This window comes from Tachypleus tridentatus, chromosome 6 (assembly GCF_004210375.1).
Source record: "Tachypleus tridentatus isolate NWPU-2018 chromosome 6, ASM421037v1, whole genome shotgun sequence".
Taxonomy (NCBI): domain Eukaryota; kingdom Metazoa; phylum Arthropoda; class Merostomata; order Xiphosura; family Limulidae; genus Tachypleus; species Tachypleus tridentatus.
Window position 1 is genome coordinate 49,556,202 of NC_134830.1, and position 23,374 is coordinate 49,579,575.

The window sequence follows — 23,374 nt, forward strand, 5'->3', positions numbered from 1 at the left end:
ATTAAATATGTGTTCTCACCTTGCTTCTCTCTATGTACTTTTACATTAAGTATACATTCTGACTTGGCTTCTTTCTATGTAGTTTTACATTAGGTATATTTTCTGACCTAATCTCTTTATGTAGTTTTCATTAAGTGTATGTTTTGATCTGTATTCCTCTCTATGTAGTTTTACATTAAGTGTATGTTCTGACCTAATCTCTATATGTAGTTTTGCATTAAGTATAGGTACTGACCTGGCTACTTTCAATGTAGTTTTACATTTAGTATATGTTCTCATCTGTTATCTCTATGTAGTTTTGCCCTCCTCTAGTACAGCAATAAGTCTACAGATCTAGAACACTAAAATCAGTGGTTTGATTCTCTTTGGTTGGTTCAGCAGATATCCCAATATGGCTTTACTGTAATAAAACACACACTGTAGGTAGTTTTATACTAAGAATATGTTCTGACCTGACTTCTTTCAATGTTGTTTTACATTAAGTGTATGTTCTGACCTAATCTCTATATGTAGTTTTGCATAAGGTGTGTGTTCTGATCTGTCTTCTCTCTCTGTAGTTTTACATTAACTATATGTTTCAACCTGATGTCTTTCTATGTATTTATATATTAAGTGTATGTTCTGACCTGGCTTCTGTCTATGTAGTTTTATATTAAGTTTATGTTCTGATCTGGCTTATATATATGTATTTTTACATTATCTGTATGTTATGATCTGATGTCTCCATGTCCTTTTGCATAAGTGTATGTTCTGATCTGGCTTCTCTGTATGTAGTTTTACATTAAGATTATTTTCTCTCCTGCTTTCTCTACATACTTTTACATTAAGTGCAGGTTCTGACCTGGTTTCTTTCTATGTAGTTTTATATTAAGTGAATGTTCTGTTCTGGCTTCTTTCTATGTAGTTTTACCTTGAGTATATGTTCTGATCTGGCTTTTTTCTATAATGTTTTACATTACGTTTATGTTTTAACCTGGCTTTTTTCAATGTAGTTTTACCTTAACTATATGTTCTTATTTGGCTACTTTTAATGTAGTTTTACATTTAGTATATGTTCTCACCATGTAGTTTTATATTAAGTATATGTTCTGACCTGATTTCTTTCTAGGTAGTTTTCTATTTAGTATATATTCTCACCTGTTTTCTCTATGTAGTTTTATAATTAGTATATGTTCTGATCTGGCTTATTTCTCTATATGTAGTTTTGCATTATGTGTATGTTCTGAACTGATCTCTCTATATAGTTTTACATTAGGTGCATGTTCTGATCTGACTTCTCTATGTACTTTTGCTTTAAGGGTATGTTCTGATTTGATTTCTCCATGTAGTTTTGCTTTAAGTGTAAGTTCTGACCTGACTTCTCTCTATGTAGTTTTACATTCAGTGTACGTTATGACTTTGCTTCTGTCTTTATACTTTTACATTAAGTATATGTTCTGACCTGGTGTCTTTCTATGTAGTTTTATATTAAATGTATGTTCTGACATGGCTTATTTCAATGTAATTTTACATTAACTTTATATGTTGACCTCATCTCTCTACATAGTTTTCTACATATTAGTATATGTTCTCACCTGTTCTCTCTATGTAGTTTTATATTAAGTATATGTTCTGATCTGACTTGTTTTTCGATATGTAGTTTTTGCATTAAGGGTATGTTCTGACCTGATCTCTCTATGTAGTTTTACATTAAGTTTATGTTCTGACCCATGGGTCCTCTCTATGTTGTTTTATATTAAATGTATGTTCTGACCTGATCTCTATGTAGTTTCTCAATAACTATATGTTCTGATCTGGCTTCTCTATATGTAGTTTTACTTTAAGTATATTTTATGATCTTGATTTCTCTATATGTAGTTTTACATTAGGTATATGTTCTGATCTAATCTCTGTATGTAGTTTTGCATTAAGTGTGTTTCCTGATCTGGCTTCTCTCTATGTAATTTTACTTTAATTATATTTTCTGACCTGGCATCTCTGTATGTAGTTTTACATTAAGTATATTTTCTGACCTGATCTCTCTATGTAGTTTTACATTGAAGATATGTTCTGACCAGAAAGTTAACAGTCACAACCAGTGTAGCCACTAGACCAGAGATACAAAAGGGAATTGACAGTTACAACCAGTGTAACCACACCAAAGATACAAAATATATTTAACAGTTACAACCAGTGAACCAGACCAAAGGTATAAAACATATTTAACAGTTACAACCAGTAGAACAAGACCAAATGTACAAAACATATTTAACAATTATACCCAGTACAGCCAGACCAATCTTAAAAAACATATTTAACAGTTACAACTAGTACAATCAGACCAAAGGCACAAAAGAAATTTAGCACCAACAACAAGTGTAGCCAGACCAAAGGAAGGAAGGATATTTAACAATTACAGCCAATACAGACAGACCACAGGTACAAAAGAAATTTAACAATTACAACCAGTGCAGCCAGACCAGAAGTACAACTGAAATTTCACAATTACAACCAGACCAACAGTGAGCCAGAACAAGGGTACAAAAGAAATTTAATAGTTACGACCACATCAAAAATACAAAATATATTTAACAATTACAATCAGTGTAGCCAGACCAAATCCACCAAAGAAATTTAAGATTTACAACCATTGTCGCCAGACCTGTGCAGCCATTCCAAGGATACAAATGAAATTTAAAAGTTACAACCAGTGCAGCTATATCAAAGGTACAAAACATTTTTAATAGTTACAACCAGTGCATCTAGACCAAATGAACACAAAAGAGATTAAATAGTTAGAACCAGGGCAACCAGACCAAAGATACAAAATAAATTTAACAGTTACAACCAGTGTAACCAGACCAAAGATACAAAATATATTTAACAGTTACAACCAGTGAACCAGACCAAAGGTGTAAAACATATTTAACAGTTACAACCAGTAGAACCAGATCAAAGGTACAAAACATATTTAACAATTATACCCAGTACAGCCAGACCAATCTTAAAAAACATATTTAACAGTTACAACTAGTACAATCAGACCAAAGGCACAAAAGAAATTCAGCACTTACAACAAGTGTAGCCATACCAAAGGAAGGAAGGATATTTAACAATTACAGCCAATACAGACAGACCACAAGTACAACTGAAATTTCACAATTACAACCAGACCAAAAATGCAATAGAAATTTAACAGTTACAACTAATGCAGCCAGACCAAAGGTATAAAACATATGTAACTGTTACATCCAGTGTAACTAGACCAAAGATATAAAATATATTTAACAGTTACAACCACTGTGCCAGACCAAACATACAAAACATATTTAACAGTTAGAAGCAGTGTAGCCAGACCAAAAGTACAAAAGATATTTAAGAATTATAACCAGTGTAAGCAGATCGAAGACAGATTTAACAGTTATAACCCGTGCAGTCAGGGGAAAAGTACAAAACATATTTTACATTTACGACCAGACAAGAAGCACAAATCATATTTAACAAGTACAGCCAGACCAGAGTTACAAAGGAAATTTAACAGTTATAAGCACTGTAGCCAGACCAAAGGGACAAAACAGATATAACAGTTACAACCAGTGTAACTGGACCAGAGATACAAATAAGATTTAACAGATACAACCATTACAACCACATCAAATGTACAAAAGAGATTGAATAGTTACAACCAGAGAAACAAGACCAAAGGTACAAAAGAAATTTAAGTTACAACAAATGTAACCAGACCAAAGTACAAAATAGATTTAACACTTATAACCAGACCAAAGATACAAAATATCTGTAACAGTTACAACCAGTGCAACCACACCAAAGGTACAAAAGAAAGTTAACAGTCACAACCAGTGTAGCCACTGGACCAGAGATATAAAAGGGAATTGACAGTTACAACCAGTGCAGCCAGACCAAATGTACAAAAGAAATTTAACAGATACAACCCATACAACCAGACCAAAAGTACAAAAGAAATTTAATAGTTACATTACAAACAGTACAGCCAGACCAAAGGTGCAAACAAAATTTAACATTTAGAACCAGACTAGAAGCACAAATCAAACTTAATAGTTGCAACAAGGGCAGCCAGACCAAAGGTATAAAGGAAATTTAACAGTTACAACTGCTGTAGCCAGACCAAATGTACAAAGAAAATATAACAGTTGCAACCACTGTAGCTAGACCAAAGGTACAAAGGAAATATAACAGTTACAACCACTGTAGCTAGACCAACTGTATAAAACAGATATAACAGTTACAACCAAAGTGACTAGACCAAAGATACAAAACAGATTTAACAGTTACATCCAGTGCAGCCAGGCCAAAGATACAAAGGAAATTTAACAGTTACAACCAGTGTAGTCAGATCCAAGGTACAAAAGTAATTTAACAGTTACAACCAGTGTAGCCAGACCAGAGGTACAAAATAAAATTAACAGTTACAACCAGTACAAGCAGACCAAAGGTGCAAAACATATTTAATAGGTACAACCTGTGCAGCCAGACCAAAGGTACAAAAGGTATTTAACAGTTACAACCAGTGTAGCCAGATTAAAGGTAGAGAACAGTTGTTTTGTTTTTGTTTTGGAATTTCGCACAAAGCTACTCGAGGGCTATCTGTGCTAGCTGTCCCTAATTTAGCAGTGTAAGACTAGAGGGAAGGCAGCTAGTCATCACCACCCACCGCCAACTCTTGGGCTACTCTTTTACCAACGAATAGTGGGATTGAGCGTCACATTATACGCCCCCACGGCTGGGAGGGGGAACATGTTTAGCGCGACGCAGGCGCGAACCCGCGACCCTCGGATTACGAGTCGCACGCCTTATGCGCTTGGCCATGCCAGGCCTAGGTAGAAAACATATTTAACAGTTACAACCAGTGTAGCCAGATTAAAGGTAGAAAACATATTCAACAGTTACAACCAGTGTAGCCACACCAAAGGTACAAAACATATTTAATAGTTACAACTAGTAAAACCAGACCTATGTTATATTGTGAAATAAGATTATTGTTTTTTTATTTGTTGTATTTGGTAATTATTTATTATTATAAAAACATCCGTTTATTTTGCAGTATGGTTGGAAGTTCTGAGCTTTCCTAAGCTTCATTTCTTTGCATATTATCTCGTTTTGGCAACTGCAGTCCATAAACAGTTCTCGTGGAATACTTTATATGCTTAAAGTCCTTTTGACACATTAACAACCTGGATATTTGTATCATGTTTAGTTTCCAGTTTGATTCTCGTAGAAATAACTCGGTGTTGCGTGAAGAAGGCAACTTATCTTACAAAATATTCCCTAGAAGCGGATTGCTTTTTGTGTTTTTTACGGTTTCTCCTTTATCTTATACTTTGTTGTTAATTAAGACTTTTGTGTATTAAAAAGTCATCACAATATCTAATTTTCCTTAAGGGCAACAGCCATATCCCACTATTCGATCAGCAAGAATAGTACAAAAGTTGGCGATATGTATTATTAGCTACTTTCCCTCTTCGATATCATTTCAAAATCGGGACGGCTAACGCAGATAGCCCAAGAATACCTTTGCTCGAATATCCGAAAGTAACTAGGCGTAACATCGCATACTTAAAGATTTAATTATAATTGCCAACAGACCTACGTCAAGGTTTCTCGAGATTATGTTTGTACATAATCCTATTCACAGAGGGCAGCACTCGAAGGTTAACTGACAACCTTGCCTATTGGTTGGCATTTACTCCGTTTAGAACCTGTAGTTTCAAGCCAGGTGGCCCACTTAGGAACTCGGTTGTGACGGGGATACTCCCGCATGCGCATAAGGAATCCCGCCGGATCGCACATGGTAAGGTTGTTGGCGCATTCAGGCATTTAGCCAGCCTTGGGCTTGATTGAAACATTCTCTCACCCGTCCTTGAAGTCGTAAACACACTCCGCAAAATGCTTCTCAAGCTGTAACTAAAGGAGCAGTAATAGAGGACTTCAAAACTGGAATCAGCATAGTTTAAATTTCCACACTTTTCAGTTTGAAGTTCGTCTTTGACTTTAAGGTAACTTTTGTAACGCACTTATATATATGAACTTGTTTTAACAAGTCAAATCTTTAATGTCAGTGTCGAGGACTTAAGTGTACCGCATGACGTCATAATCTCGCTTGTCCTTTTCCTGATTATTAGTGAGGTCAGCACGGCTGTATTACATATTGTCCAGTTGACGCATAAGTTTATCCTAGTGGACTGACCGCAATTCTGTCACCGGGGGAATTGGTAAGTTTTGATTTCTATGTTCGTGTAAATTCGATATACTTATGACAGCGTATGTCTGCTAACCCTCACTACTGCTACTAGTTAACCTTTCGAAACCATTTTATTCGATCGATTTGAATAACCATAGATATAACAACGTGTTCTAAATAACATCTAAATTGTTTTACCTTGCCTAATTCGATCAGTAAATTCACGTGTTATTTCTAGAACTTTCTAGTTAGATTAGGCAGAGCTAATACTGTTTAGAAACGCGTGATATTTGATTTTTTCGGTGTCCTAAATATCTTGAATCTTCGCTTTGCAATACCAACAAGACATCTGCATCTAAGCGTTGTGTCGGAGAAATCATCCTCTTTCGTGGTATTGTCACATATGTGTATTTACCTTGGCTATGCATATAATGAATTTCCAGGGAAATCCTTAAGTTATATATATATGTGTATATTTATTGTGTAGATCACGTGACAAAATCGTGTACCTACCACATAACTATATCGGGATAATGGGCTTTCACAGAGTTTGTGGGTTAAATCCTAGGTCTTTTACAACCTTGCCTGCCACGATAAACCCGAAATAAAGTAACAATAAAACATAAACTAGGTTCGGCATGGCCAGGTGGGTTAAGGCGTTCGACTCGTAATCTGACGGTCGCGGGTTCGAATCTCCGTTGCACCAAAGATGTTCTCCCCTTCAGCCGTGAAGGGCGTTATAACGTGACGGTCAATCCCACTATTAGTTGGTAAAAGAGTAGCCCAACAGTTGGCGGTGGGTAGTGATGACTAGCTGCCTTTCCTCTAGTCTTGCACTGCTAAATTAGGGACGGCCATCGCAGACAGCCTTCGTGTAGCTTTGCGCGAATTTCAAAACAAACGAATAAAACCAACTACATTTTCACTTCCACTTGAGATCCCTTGATATCGTCCCAGAAAAAGCAAAGCAGCGAATGTCAGGTAAACTGAATACGTTTTGAGAACCAAACGTCTTCTAAGATATGTATGTATAATGAGTTGAACAGGATATGTGAGGTTTAAAAATCTCGCGGAAACGATTTTTGAGTGCAACCATAAAAATGGATATGATATCACAAAATAAAGTGCTCCACCGTTTGGCTTTTTAATCTTTTATTATAATGACAGAAACAAGTTTGCATGTTTGGCGAAAATCAACTGTTTTAAAATAATTATTTTTAAAAAAATCCTGTATCATTAGTTTTTATAAATGTTTCAACAAGTACGTGTCAAGGTTTTTTTGTTTGTTTGAATTTCGCGCAAAGCTACATAAAGGCTATCTACACTAGCCGTCCCTAATTTAGCAGTGTAAGACTAGAGGGAAGGCAGCTAGTCATCATCACCCACCGCCAACTGTTGAGATACTCTTTTACCAACGAATAGTGGGATTGACCGTAACTTTATAACGCCCCCACGGCTAAAAAGGCGAGCATGTTTCGTGTGACGGGGATTTGAACCCGCGAACCTCGGAACGTCTCAAAGACTAATGAGAAATGTATTTTTGTACCAATTGCTTTGAATTGGCCATGGGACAAAGATCCGACCCTGTAGGACATTTCACTATTCAATGAAATCGGATTGGAATATTTATTTGGCAATCAATGGATTATGAGGATTTCCATCTACGGACTATTGCACATTATTATAAAGTTGTGATAAATAGTATGTAAACCATATATAATAGGTATTAAGTCGTCTAACGCATTAGCATTTTCAACTAGCTTCTGAAAGAGTTTAAATAGGTATCACGCACAATCATTGCGTGGCCATTATATGCCACAGGTGGTGATGTTAGAGGCAGCGACTTCTACGGCTTGAACAATCCGAACAACAGTTTCAGTGATATTTAAAGTAATGTCTCCCACCATATTGCTCCGCATTCTTTCAAAGGGTCTGCAATAGCTCCTCACTTTTGCGGAACTATAAATCCCCGTGTTCACATTTATTAAATTTCCAAAAAACAATGACAAACGAACCAATTTAATATTATTGTACAACTGACACTTCATACCAACGACATATTTCCAGTATGTGTGGCAACATGTATTATCCCCTCAGATGTTGGAATGGGATACCTAATATCTAACCAGAACTATTTTTCCCCATTCCTGTTCTGAATGTTTCGACAGCCATGAAGGAAAGACTGTTGGGAAAGCTTGTTGTTCTGGTAGACTCACAGTTCTGTAGAGCGCCATTTATCTGTTTGTTTGTTTGCTTTGAATTTCGCGCAAAGCTATACGAGGGCTATCTGCTCTCGCTGTCCCTAATTTATCAGTGTAAGACTAGAGGGAAGGCAGCTAGTCATCACCACCCGCCCACAACTCTTGGGCTACTCCTCTACCGCCGAACATTGGAATTAACCGTAACATTATAACGCCCCCACAGATGAAAGGGCAGCATGTTTGATGTGATGGGGATTCGAACCCGTGACCCTTAGATTGTGAGGCGAGTGCCGGAAATGGCCATTTGTTACATTCAACTCTACATTTGAGGCTTTGGCAACACTTTATTTGTTATTTTGTGATATTTAGTTGGTCAGCCATTTTTGTAAAATGTTTTTTCTAAACAGTGCATTTTGTTAACCCTACATTAATCCGTATACTATCAGCTTTCTAGACCAATTATTCTAAAATATTTGTGCACCAACGTACTTCGATAGTTACATAACAAATTATGAGGTACAGTTGATTCCACTACTCTGTTGTGGACTCCTACATGGAATGTCATAGCAGATAAAAAGTAATGCAATACGTGGATATTACAGTGAACTACAGAGAAAAAATCGATAATTTAATGATTAAAGTATGCCTGCTAAATTAGATCCAACACCTTTGGATATTTTATTATCGGTGTCACACTTGCTGGACAAATCGCTATAATCAATTCGATGATACCAATGCTATCGATTAATTCTCGACATGTGCATTTTCTTGGAAGTAACACGAAGTATACCATTGAATTGGTGTGATACGAACGTAATTAGCTGTCGAATAAATATATACATTAAAATTTGTGTGAGGGCTCTAAAAGTAGCCCTTATACCTTAGAACAATCCAAACCTTTCACCAATTAAAGCTTGTTTCATAGGCATGTATGTGTACGTTGTTATTGTTGTTGGGTGAGTTTATAAACTTGACACAACCGACCTGCAAGTTCCACTTCGTTTATACCACACTATGTACTTCACAAGTTTCCCAAATCCACTCACAATTTTGTGAATATCAGCAACGTTATTCACTTTATCTAAACTGAAGTGTTTTACTTGGTTGAAGGTGTCTCTTTTGATATCAACTGAAGTGTTGTACTTGGTTGAAGGTGTCTTTTTTATCCTAACTAAAGTGTTTTACTTGATTGGAGGTGTCTCTTTTGATATAAACTGAAGTGTTTTACTTGGTTGAAGATGTCTCTTTTAATATAAACTGAAGTATTTCACTTGGTTGAACGCGTCTCGATTCTTTTAAATTAACTATTTGTGATTACAAGTGAATAACTAAGACATTTACACCAAAGAAAAACTGTTTGCGAAATAGTAAATTTTAGATGTACGCAGTTAACGGTTGGGCGTGATCGAGTTGTTAACATGGCCGACCGTGAATCTGAGGGTTCCCAATTCATGCATCGTACTTTAGGACCTACTGATGGGCAACAAATCACATCATTTGATTAAAGTACCCTTAGATACTGTTGACCAGTTGCCTTTAACGTACCAGTTAAAAGTTAGGGATAGCTAGCGAAATTACTGTCGAGTAGGTTTGTACGAAACAAACAAACAAGAACACACTAGAAACGCCTCCAAACAAGAACAAACTGAAAGGCCTTCAAAGAAGAACAAAGTTAAAGGCCTACGAACAAAACCACATTAAAAGGCCTCCAGTGTTGCATATCACAGAAAAACGTAATACAAAACAAACATTAAACGAAAAAAAAAGTTAGCATACTTTTCATGGATAGTTGTTTTGTTAGAAGATAAGAGACGAGAAAACGGAAGTAAAATCAATCATTAACAAAATATAATCGTCGTATCAGTTAGAAATGCATCATTTGTGTTTCGTACAGTGGTTGCTGTGGAAATGTAAAAACTATCTTGAGGGTTACGTTCTTGCCTCTGTAACTGAAATCCTAACAACAGTAGGACTTTAGTTGTTATTGTGACCTAAGTAGGTGATAGAAAGTTAGTGTTAATTAAATGGGGTTCCGAAACGTTACAATAGTATTCAGTTACTATAGCAATACCTTTCTGTAGAGTCAGGCAAAGACCTTGTGTTTTGGTTCTGTTTATTTAAATCCATCTCAGACCATTATCTGATAAATATGTTCGTGTTTTCTTGTAGCTTATTTTTCTCTTACCCACCTCAATACATCTTGCTTCCCTGTAAGGGATCGCGACCCACAATTTAAAAGCCCAGAACTTGACGTTTCACGTCAACGATGATGGTTGGTAATCATTTACAGAAGTCACCTTGGCGATTATACGTCAAGTATATATGGAAATTATGTGGTTATCCCACAATTACATGCCGTTTCTGTTTTCAGAGTTTTCAGCTGTGTTTCCAACAATCATTTAGTCCTGTTTTTGTTTTTTTAAGTCTTTCTACAGATCGTCGAAACTTTAGTTGGACTTCAAAACTATTGGTGTAACACAATCCTTTCTGGGAGATTTTTAACTATAATGGCCTAATACAAGTTGGCAGAAGTCGGCAAAACTAAACGCCGAGCAGACAGGAAATTGATGCACCCTGATGTCAACGTAACACAGACCGAAACGATGAATGAGGGCGACGTTTTACTTTTAGTTTTTCTTCATTAAAACTTGTGAGATTGACATTAAGTAAATATAAATGAATTACCTTATTTTGTTACGTTCATAAAACTCTGATATTTTAAATTATAATTTCAAACGTGTTAGAGATACTTTATTGACTCATAGTGACGTTCCAATGTGTTACAGAAACGTTACTGACTCACAGTGACGTTCAAAGTGTTACAGAAACGTTACCGGCCCATAGTGATGTTTTATTGAAAAAGACATTGCCTTGATTTTGTTTCAGGGTCATTATAATCGTTGTGACGTCCTATGCGAGGCTGATATAATGTGACCATCCGAAAAAGAAATGAATTTTCTCTTGACTTCAAATGTGCAAACTGTAGCGCCCCTAAGGGTAAGCTCTCTGGGGGAGAATGCCGCTCTCACTACCCTTGGTACAGCCATGTTTTATTAGCTTTATATTTAATTAAACGTATTTAGTGTGTCAGGAATATACGTTACTAATTCTGGTCAACACAGCTGTGATGTAATGGCTTAATATTTAGTTAAATGTATTTATATTAGTTGTAGAGGACTAGAAACTTGAGAAGTAACAACATGGTAGCATGTTATTTCCAGGTGTACAGAAATTTAGTAAGTATGAAGCAACTGAACTGAATTTATGTTTGTAGTTATTGTGTAGAGACATCCGCTGTTTTAATTACATACTACAAATCATGCTTACGTTTTCATCATATATGACCAGTCATTGGAAAACAACAGTTTTAGTTCACGCTTGTCACTTGTTCTTGTGGAGTAATTGTAACGAAGATAAACTTTGATAACACTAAGTTATTTGGTACGAGTATCTCATTCAAAGTTTAGCATCAAAAACTTCGTCAGAATAGTATGTACAAACGTTTTGAATGCTTCAGTGTTCTCTTATGAACTGCAGTTGTAGGCATTAGAGAAAGGCTTAACACAGCCGTTTAAAGTACGTTTTTATATCACGTTTTCTATTATCGCATAATTCTATATTACTAGTGGCTTTAATATATGAAACTAACCCTAAATCTAGTTTCATTAATACATATAATATTAGCCCTATATTCGTAGTGGTATCAATAGCTAGGAGTAACCCTATTTCAAGTGACACTGCTTAAAGATATCTATATATGTGTATGACACTACGTCTGTCGTTGGCATGGCTTAATGATTTTTCTTAATTCACTACTCCTAGTTTTCAGGTTTGCTGTCTTCGATTCTTAGATGTATTTGTTGTTGAATATGTTAAGTATTGACAAAACCAAAGCTTTAAAATAGAAACCAGCAATAACTTTGATGAAAAACTGAAACTGTCAGGTTCGTAGCTTCCAATTAAGTTTTATTGGCCTATTGTAACATACACAGTTGTGTTCTACTAAACCATGGACGTTGGGGACGCATTTTGTCTTCTATTCCAACATTGTGGCATTTGTGTAAAATCTAAACCAAAAGATTACTAACCTTCAGTAAAGCGTAGGAGTGTAGATTACAAACCATCAACATGATATGGGAGTATAGATTATTAACCTCCAGTAATGTATAGGAGTATAGATTATTAACTTTCATTAAGGTGTGGCAATATAAATTACTAACCTTCAGTAAGTCGTGGTGTTATAGATTATTAACCTTCAGAAAGGTATGGAAGTATAGATTATTAACTTTCATTAAAGCATGACAGTATACGTTACTAATCTTCATTAGGGTGGGGAGTATAAATTTCTAACCTTCAGTAAACAATGGGAGTATAAATGAGTAACCTTCAGAAAAGTATGGGAACATAGATTAATAACCTTCAGTAAGGCATGGCGTTAGAGATTATTAACCTTCAGAAAGGTATGGAAGTATAAATTACTAACTTTCAGTAAGGTATAGGAGTATATATTATTAACACTCAGCAAGCTATGGAGTATAGATTACTATATTCCAGTAAGGTATGAGAGTATAGATTATTAACCTTCAATAAGGTTTGGGAGTATAGATTACTAACCTTCATTAAGGCGTGGCAGTAGAGATTACTGACCTTCAGTAAGGTATAGGAGTGCAGATAACTAACCTTCCGTAAGGTATGGAAGTGAAGATTACTTACCTTCAGTAAGGTATGGGAGTATACATTACTAACTTTCAGAAAAGTATGGGAGTATAGATTGCTAACTTTCATTAAAGCGCGGCAGTATGGATTACTACCCTTCATTAAGGTATGGGAGTACAAGTTATTATCCTTCAGTAAGGTATAGAGTATAAATTATTAATCTTCAGTAAGATATGAGAGTATAGATTAGTAACCTTCAGAAAAGTATGGAAGTATAGATTACTATCTACCAGTAAGGCATGGAAGTATAGATAACTAACCTTTAGTGAGATATGGGAGTATAGAATACTAACTTTCATTAAAGTATGGCAGTATGGATTACTAGCTTTTTATTAAGGCGTGGCAGTATAGATTACTAACCTCCAGTAAGGCATCGAAGTGTAGATTACTAAACTTCGGTAAGGTATGGGAGTATAGAAAAGTAACCTTCAGAAAAGTATGAGAGTATAGATTAATAATCTTCAGTAAGGCGTGGCGGTGTAGAATACTAACGTTCAGTAAGGTATATGAGTACAGATTATTATCGTTTAGTAAGGTATGGAGTATAGATTATTAATCTTCATTAAGCTATTGAGTATAGATTAATAACCTTCAGTAAGGTATCGGAGAATAGATTATTAAACTTCAGTAAGGCATGGAAATATAGATAACTAACCTTCAGTGAGTTATGGGAATATAGATTACTAATCTTCAGTAAGGTATGGGAGTGTAGATTACTAACTTTTATTAAACAGTGGCAGTACAGATTACTAACCTTCATTAAGGTATGGGAGTATAGATTACTAATCTTCAGTAAGATATGGAAGTATAGATTGATAACTTTCATTAAAGCGTTGCCGTATGGATTACTAACATTCAGTAAAGTATGAGAGTGTATATAACTAACTTTCATTAAGGCGTGACAGTATAGATTACTAACCTTCATTAAGGTATGGGAGTATAGATTACTAACCTTCAGTAAGATATGGAATATAGATTATTAATCTTCAGTTAGGTATGGGAGTATAGATTATTAACATTCAGTAAGATATGGGAGTGTAGATTATTAACCTTCAGCAACATATTGAGTATAGATTATTAGCATTCAGTAAAGCGGAAGAGTTAATGTTCTGACTCGCATAATTCTCCGCCGTTTGCAGTTGTTGATTTTCTGTCTACTTGATGACCCAGTTTTAAAGTGAATCTAAGATGGATAAAGGTACAGTTTTACCGTGCACCGGGTAATAATTATGTTTTACAAGTTAAGGTGTTAATCGATCATGATTTTGGTGATAGAAATCTCGACAAACATGTGGCAACACGAGAATATAGAAGTAGAATATAAATTGTACTTGAATACAGTGAAATTAGAAGTTGCCATAAAAATATTTGTAATTTTCATGTTGTACTGAGGCGTGCTACTTTTCTTTTGTGAAACTTTGTAAAGACTTGGCCATGTTTGTAGTTGTAATGTTTGGTTTTAGATAAATTATGCTTAACAGTAAAGTCATACAAACCAATCCAGCGAGTGTTCTCGGCTTGAGATTTGGACAAAACAGCCGAGCCAAAAAACTATTTTTCGTGTGATGTTATTAGTTTCCATTTACTCAAAGATTAAATATTTTTTGGAATCCGTTTGATCTTATGATTAATTGTTGTTGTACTATTCAGAAGACCTTCCGGAATCAATTATGATTTAACATGTAGAGATTTACAGAATATTGATTGTATTAGTTATTACACATAAAATATTGATACATTAACCAGAACATAGTTACATCGTGAATTAGGTCTGGTTAGTTGTGAGTGACCGACATTTGATGAAGAACCCACAGCGATCCAGAAAAATAACATTGAACGTGTTTCGGTTCTGTACAGCTTCAAACAGATGATGGTTGTGGGGTTTGATAATTAGTTCTATAGGAACTGATGCATATGATGGTTGTGGTGTTTGATAATTAGTTTTATAGGAACTGATGCATATGATGGTTGTGGTGTTTGATAATTAGTTCTATAGGAACTGATGCATATGATGGTTGTGGTGTTTGATAATTAGTTCTATAGGAACTGATGCATATGATGGTTGTGGTGTTTGATAATTAGTTCTATAGGAACTGATGCATATGATGGTTGTGGTGTTTGATAATTAGTTCTATAGGAACCAATGTATATGATGGTTGTGGTGTTTGATAATTAGTTCTATAGGAACTGATGCATATGATGGTTGTGGTGTTTGATAATTAGTTCTATAGGAACTGATGCATATGATGGTTGTGGTGTTTGATAATTAGTTCTATAGGAACTGATGCATATGATGGTTGTGGTGTTTGATAATTAGTTCTATATTAGGAACTGATGCATATGATGGTTGTGGGTTTGATATTAGTTCTATATGATGCATATGATGGTGTGGGGTTTTTCTATAGATAATTAGTTCTATAGGAACTGATGCATATGATGGTTGTGGTGTTTGATAATTAGTTCTATAGGAACTGATGCATATGCATATGATGGTTGTGGTGTTTGATGATTATTGTATATAGGAACCAATGTATATGATGGTTGTGGTGTTTGATGATTAGTTCTATAGGAACCAATGTATATGATGGTTGTGGTTCTATAGGAACCAATGTATATGATAATTAGTTCTATAGGAACCTAATGAACTATGTATATGATGGTTGTGTTTGATTTGATAATTAGTTCTATAGGAACTAATGCATATGATGATTGTGGTGTTTGATGATTAATTCTATAGGAACCTAATGTATATGATAGTAGTTTTGATAATTAGTTCTATAGGAACCAATGTTTGATTGTGGTGTTTGATTAGTTCTATAGGAACTAATGTATATGATGGTTGTGGGGTTTGATAATTAGTTCTATAGGAACTAATGTATATGATGATTGTGGTGTTTGATAATTTGTTTTATAGGAACTAATGTATATGATGGTTGTGGTGTTTGATAATTAGTTCTATAGGAACTAATGTATATGATGATTGTGGTGTTTGATGATTAATTCTATAGGAACTAATGTATATGATGGTTGTGGGATTTGATAATTAGTTCTATAGGAACTAATGTATATGATGATTGTGGTGTTTGATAATTTGTTTTATAGCAACACGTATATGTATAATAAGAAAGCGATATGTTCATCAGTATCCATAAATTTGGTTTTAATCTAACAACGAACGGTCATCACACAAATCTATCTTCACCCTCTAGAGAACAAATATTGCAGATTAAACCTACCTCCTTTTCAGAATAGTGTTAACAGTCTAGTGTTAAGAACAATGTTAATAGACTAGTTTTGAAACCTACATCTCCTCCAGAATAATGTTAACAGACTAGTTTTGAAACCTACATCTCCAGAATAATGTTAACAGACTAGTTTTGAAACCTACATCCCCTCCAGAATAGTGTTAACAGACTAGTTTTGAAATCTACATCCCTTCCAGAATAATCTTAACAGATTAATGTTAAAACCTACATGCTCTTCAGAATACTGTTAACAGTCTAGTGTTAAAACCTGCATCCTATTCAGAATAGTGTTAATAGACTAGTGTCAAAACCTACATCCTCTCCAGAATAGTGTTAACAGACTAGTGTTAAAATCTACGTCCCCCGCAGAATAGTGTTAACAGCCTAGTGTTAAAACCTATATCCCCTCCAGAATAGTGTTAACAGACAGAATAGTATTAAGAGTCCAGTGTTAAGACCTATATCTTCTTTGGAATAGTGTTAACAGACTAGTGTTGAAACCTATATCCTCTTCAGAACAATGGGTCCGGCATGACCAGGTGGTTAAAGCACTCGACTTATTATCCGAAGGTCGCGGGTTTGAATCCCCGTCATACCAAACATGCTCGCCCTTTCAACCGTGTGGCCGTTATAATGTGACGGTAAATCCCATTATTCGTTGGTAAAAGAGTAGTCCAAGAGTTGGCGGTTGGTGGTGATGACTACCTGCCTTCCCTCTAGTCTAACACTGCAAAAATAGGGACGGCTAGCGCGGATAATTCTCGTGCAGTTTTGCGCGAAATTCAAAACAAACCAAACCAGAACAGTGTTAACAGACTAGTGTTAAAACGTACATCCTCTCCAAAATAGTATTAACAGACTAGTGTTAACACCTACATCCCCGCAAGAATAGTGTTAACAGACTGGTGTTAAAACCTACATCCACTCCAGAATAGTGTTAAAACTTACATCCCCTACAGAATAGTGCTAAAAGGCTAGTGTTAAAACGTGCATCCCCTCCAGAATAGTGCTAACAGACAAGTGTTAAAACCTAACAACCTCTTCAGAACAGTGCTCAATTTTCTCGAATATAACTCTGAGTTTCCGGTACTTTTAAAAACGTCTTCGAAAATATTTTTAAAAAAAAGTATTTCGCAACGAATCACGTATTTCTTCACACTGGTAAAATTTGTGTTGAAGAAATGAGAATGAATGTTTTGAACATTAACATTAAGGAATGTTTTGTTAGAAACTCTGTACGCATGTAAAGAATTTTCCCGAAAGAGAATTACTATATATTTAGTTCTAACCCTTGGCGTGTGTTAATGACGTCTTTGCTCTCAGTTTTCGTGTCTAAGAGATAATGTATACTGCTGAAGCTATAGTGCTTAAAGGAATAAACTGTTTGGGATGGGTGGGGGTGAATGTGCCACAAAGTGAGAGCACTTCATAATATTCCCCCCGTTGTCTAACTAGTTCACGTGCTGTATTGAACACTCATTGTGCGAGGTGTCTTTTCCCTGCTGATCCGGAGTTTTTGTTCGTTCTCCACATGAGAATGAGAGACTCTTATGGATTGTTACTGCTCTTTTCAGGCAGTTTTAATATGGTTCTGTATCAGGGGCAGTCACATTATTTCAACTTTATATAACATATCTGACGCTTCAATATCTGCATTACAAGAATCCCATTTGCTAGAAAAGGTAATATGTAATGAACAATTTATGTTTCCATTTAGATATAAGTGTAGTAGCTCTTTCTGACTGTCCTACCATCAACATAAAGTGTGATATATGTAAATATGGCTTTTATTCAGTGCCTCAAGCTTCAACGGGTGTTACTGTGGAATATTATGACATCGGTGACATGGTATACAGTGACATGTCCATCACAAATAGCTCATGTATAGCAAAAGTATGTGTGTGTTGTAGCAATAGTTTGGGTTGTTAGAGAAACAACTACGCGGAGAAACTTTGAAGTTAAGCACAAAGCAACACAATGGGTTGTCTGTGCTCTGCCCACCACGCGGACTTCAAAGTTGTAAGTCCCCAGACATGCCGCTGTGCCACCGGAGGGCTGCCGAGAAGCATAGCGAAAGGCCTTCAACCACGCCTAAAAGCATAGCGACGACGTCGGGGAAAAACAGTGAAATATATTTAGAAACTCTTAAATGAATACGTTGCTAGTTTCAGGTGTTTTGTGTGTGTGTGTGAAACCTTAAACCTGTTGCGAAACCAAACTGAACACCATAACATCCAACTATGAAATCATGTCAGTCGGGTCTCCATATCGATCAGCGTGTCAAAAAGTAGGTCATTCACAACCTATGTTAGTTTCGTGGTGTTTCCAACCACGTCCAAGTATGCGAGATAGAAACATTTTTATTTTAACGCACGTCGTTTCGTATACCATGTAAATTTATTTCTCAATTTTAACTTCCTAGTATAATTCCAGGAAACAATCACTTTGCAACAAAGTGTAGTTAATTGAGTTTGTAACTTAATGCAAAGTGACCATAAAATCAATGCTATTTGATACAAGCAAACCAAGTGTAGTACAGGGATGCAATCGACCAGTCCTTGTGACGTCACACGTGAATTGGTGGACGAAATTATAATTAGGTCAAGTGAAGACAGTGCGCTCTTTTATTCTTCTCCCCCCACACACACTTTTTTTTACTGATGCTGAATTATAATATTACTCCAGGGTTCTTTCATTTTTATGTATTTCATGTACACTAAGTGAATCCAACACGTATAGCCATTGATTAATTTTTAACACTTACGTGAGTGTTATGTTAAAATACCCTATCCGTATTTACTCGTGCCACATGTAGTCAGTTGTCATATCTGATTAATATTTAGTTTGCTGTTCGTATCTGCATACTTAAATTACAGTTCTCCGTGTGTGAGTATCACCATTTTTAGGTTATTTATGTGAGGAAACCTTGCTATTTTGTAGCCCGTTAAAACACTAAGGAAGACTGGTAATTTGCGTTATTCGAATCTTCATCCCACCACATATGCTTGCCCTTTCAGCCGCGGTGACGTTATACTGTGATGGTCAATCCAACTATTTGTTAGTGTAAAAGTAGCCAGAGAATTGGCTGTGGGTGCTCTAGTCTTTCACTATTATATTAGGGACGGCTAACGCAGATAGTTTTGTGTAGCTTCGCGCGAAATTAAAAAACAAACAAACACTCACCAAGTGAGAAGCGGAAGTAGGAAGAGGTCAGATGCACTTGACTTCCCAGGTTTGTAAGACCTAATCTCCGGTAAAGATCAGAGTCAGAAACAGTATTTCTCACGAGAGAGCAAAAATTACATACCGTCACTTGTTTTCCCAACCTGTTCTTCTACAGTTTAATTGTAAGACTTACTTCTATGTGTGTACACTATATTTACAAAAATAAATCGAAAAATTTCGGCATAATATATCCAAAGAAAACTGAAGTAAGTTACTAGTCTTTTTGTCAGCTCTACATTTTTAACATACTTACATACATTGTTAATGTTATTAGGCGGTTTCAGTACAAATATAACGTCGTCACGGGGATGCAAGCGTTTTGCTGGGATGATTCATTTGGTAGTTGAGGGGATGTGAACATGATTAAGTATGTATCACATATTAATTTACATTGTGTTTGTGAACTTCTCTGTTTGTCCAAAACCAACTCCTACATATTTGGTCAAGCTGGGCCAAACTTGGCAAGTGGACTCATAATTAAAAGCGATACATTTAGAAACAATATCCGAAAATTTCCAGAGATTCGCACGTGCACTATATTGTTCTAATGTTGTTCTTCAGTTGGTAGATTGTTTTAATTAATTTATCTCATGAAAATAATTCAACGTCCAGTCTGCGTAACGATAATAAATTAGCTATATTAACTCCTTTACGCACTTTTACAAGCTTTTACACTTTTTACCTTATTGTAGGCCTGCGTTTACATCTATACTATTAGCAACTCACTAAAATAAAAATCAACTTGCTTGTATAAAGTTTTTCAATATACAGATAACTAATACACACAAAAACATAAATACACTGACCGGTTATTTCTAATAAACAACACTCTGTACTCTTGGTTTTTCACTAAATCATTACAAGCTTGTTTCACTTACTGACTGGCTTGCCTCTATTGATATTTAAACCTCATTCTACATGTTTCACAAAGTCAGCCGGTTTTCATAACGTAAGTTTATAATTTTTTAGGCCTAATTCCTCGAGCTTAATGTCATGCGCCCTCTAGCAAACCTATAAATTAACACATAAAAATATACTAAAGCCTAAACCAGTATCATTCAGCTAACAGTTGTAATTTGTAAACATTGGTTCGGTCCCCCACTGACGCAGCGGTAAATTTGCGGACTTATAACGCTAAAAACTGGGTTTCGATACCGGCGGTGAGTACCCATCGTGCACCTTTGTGATTAACTACAAACGTTACGGTTTGGGTTGTGGCTTGCTTATTAATCGTTCATAAAACCGTTCTGTAATAGCGGAAACCAAACATAAATATGTGTAGTAGGTTACATGACATCACTATCAGAAGTAGGTCACAGTTGTACTCACGTACGTGGACCTAACTGATGCTTTAGTGGAAACTTGAGTCTTTATATTTTTTTAAATATTAACCTCGAACATATGAACACTGAACAGGATATACAAACAGCTATGTATACAGGGAGAAATATGAATGAATGAACTTACTAGCATGGATTTGATTTTAATGGAAAGTTGATGTCGACAAATTATGTTAATCAGTACTAGTGTTTTATTATGCTAATCAGTACTAGTGTGTTATTATATTAATCAGTACTAGTGTGTTATTATATTAATCGGTACTAGTGTTTTATTATGCTAATCAGTACTAGTGTGTTATTATGCTAATCAGTACTAGTGTGTTATTATGTTGATTAGTACTAGTGCGTTATTATATTAATCAGTACTAGTGTGTTATTATATTAATCAGTACTAGTGTTTTTATGCTAATCAGTACTAGTGTGTTATTATGCTAATCAGTACTAGTGTGTTATTATATTAATCAGTACTAGTGTTTTATTATGCTAATCAGTACTAGTGTGTTATTATGTTGATTAGTACTAGTGTGTTATTATATTAATCAGTACTAGTGTTTTATTATGCTAATCAGTACTAGTGTGTTATTATGTTGATTAGTACTAGTGTGTTATTATATTAATCAGTACTAGTGTGTTAATATGTTAATTAGTATTAGTGTATTCTTATATTAATCAGTATTAATGTGTTATTATGTTAATCAGTGCTAATGTGTTTTGCTCATTTTTAAGATAGTAATTTACAAAGGATCCCCCTCCTCCAGGGATCAGCAAACCTTGGGAGCTTATAACGGTACAATTCGGGAGTGTGGAGGAGACAGAGCAGAAGGCCCATCGAAATACAGAATAAATTACTGTGTTTAGTACTTAATGTATAATTAAAACCAGAAACGTGATAACTGTTGCATATCTAATCTCGTGTATGAAGTTAAAATGTTAAAATATTTTTAACCACACAGAAATCCCCCGCTGGTACAGCGGTAAGTCTACGGATTTGCAACACTAAAATCACGTGTTTGATTCCCTTCGGTGGACTCAGCAGATAGCCCGATGTGGGTTTGCTATAAGGAAAACACAAACAAACACACAAATGACAAAGAACCATGGTCTTTATCAGATGCTATAGTGATATTACGAAGTTATACAATAAACGTGTGTTGTTGGTGAAAGTCCAATTCGAAGAGGAATATTGTACTGTTCATCCTTCACTTGACTTTTGACCTTCGTCGTATTATATCCTCAGATCATAATATGCGTGGTTTTATTCCTTCTAATCACAGCCATTATATCTTCCCCGAGTTTCTCTGTAAAACATTAGTAATGTGTCACACTGAGTGGTTTTAGGCCAAAGTGCGAGACGAGAATGTTTTAAAAGAGAGCCACGCGGGGAAGATATAATGGCTGTGATTACAAGGAATTAAAAGGGTTAAAGTGTTTTCACTTCCTACCTGAATGAGGAAAGTCACGTGAATGGTGATGCTACTAACGCGGATGATACAGGAAAGGGATAAATATTCAAATGTTAGGCTGCTAAACAAAGCCTGTAACAAACAACATGATGAAGAAACCAGTGGTAGATACTCATAACATTCTGTTAATGATGGGAATCAGTTGAATATTACCCTGACTATGGAAGTCTGTACTGTGTTCGCTGTTACTTGTTTATCGATATGATGCACCCAGTCCGATGTTCTGAAAAAACAAAGCCAAAATTCTTTTACGTATTTATCGCAGATAATTTACACGTATTTGGTGTTTTGTCGAACCAAGATTGCAAGTGTTTACTGTTGACAAATTGTGTTTTAGTAACTTAAATCAAAATTCAAGACAAACTCGAAATTTAAGCTTTAAAACAGAGCTTGGCGTGTTTCGTATTCTTTTGTAGTTCATTAGTAAGTTTGAAACCCGTATAACTAAAAGTCAGGATTCCATTTGTGTACTGACCCAGTGGCGATACACCGATTATATTTTTATTAGTATTTCTGCGATTAAAGCAAAACAGTTACGACTGGACCATATACACTGGCATGGATTTGATTATACCACAGTAGACTGTTGTTGTTGCCTTAGCAAAATGAGTTATTTCTCTGTGTTTTGTCCTTCGTGGGAATCGAACCCCGGATTTTGGGATTGTAAGTGTATAAACTCTACTGAGGGGACCACTACAGTGAAAAAAAAAGCAACTAACATATATATGTATATATATATATATAGTAATCATAATGTTTTCTTAACCTTTAATTTACACAGATAGAATATTTTTGGTCGTTTCTTTACAAAATGAACCGCGTGATTGTATCCTGACTACTTCAATAGTTGTTCTTACCCGCTTGAGTTTGATATGCACAAAAGAGGTCGTCAGATGTAGACACTGTGTGATAACGTGTGTGTGTGTATGTATATATATATATGTACGTATGTATACATAACGAGGTATACGATACCTCCGTTTGA

The 23,374-nt window shown here is 35.4% G+C and overlaps 1 protein-coding gene across 2 annotated transcripts in view; it reads left to right on the forward strand.

Moving 5' to 3' along the window:
• Positions 1–5,736: 5,736 nt before the first annotated feature.
• Positions 5,737–23,374, forward strand: part of LOC143252449 (ecdysone receptor-like) — a 120,865-nt gene continuing 103,227 nt past the window's right edge. For both annotated transcript variants that reach the window (XR_013029001.1, XM_076504573.1), the window contains exon 1: positions 5,737–6,230. The gene's annotated coding sequence lies outside the window, so the exon portion shown is untranslated. The remainder of the gene's footprint in view (positions 6,231–23,374) is intronic.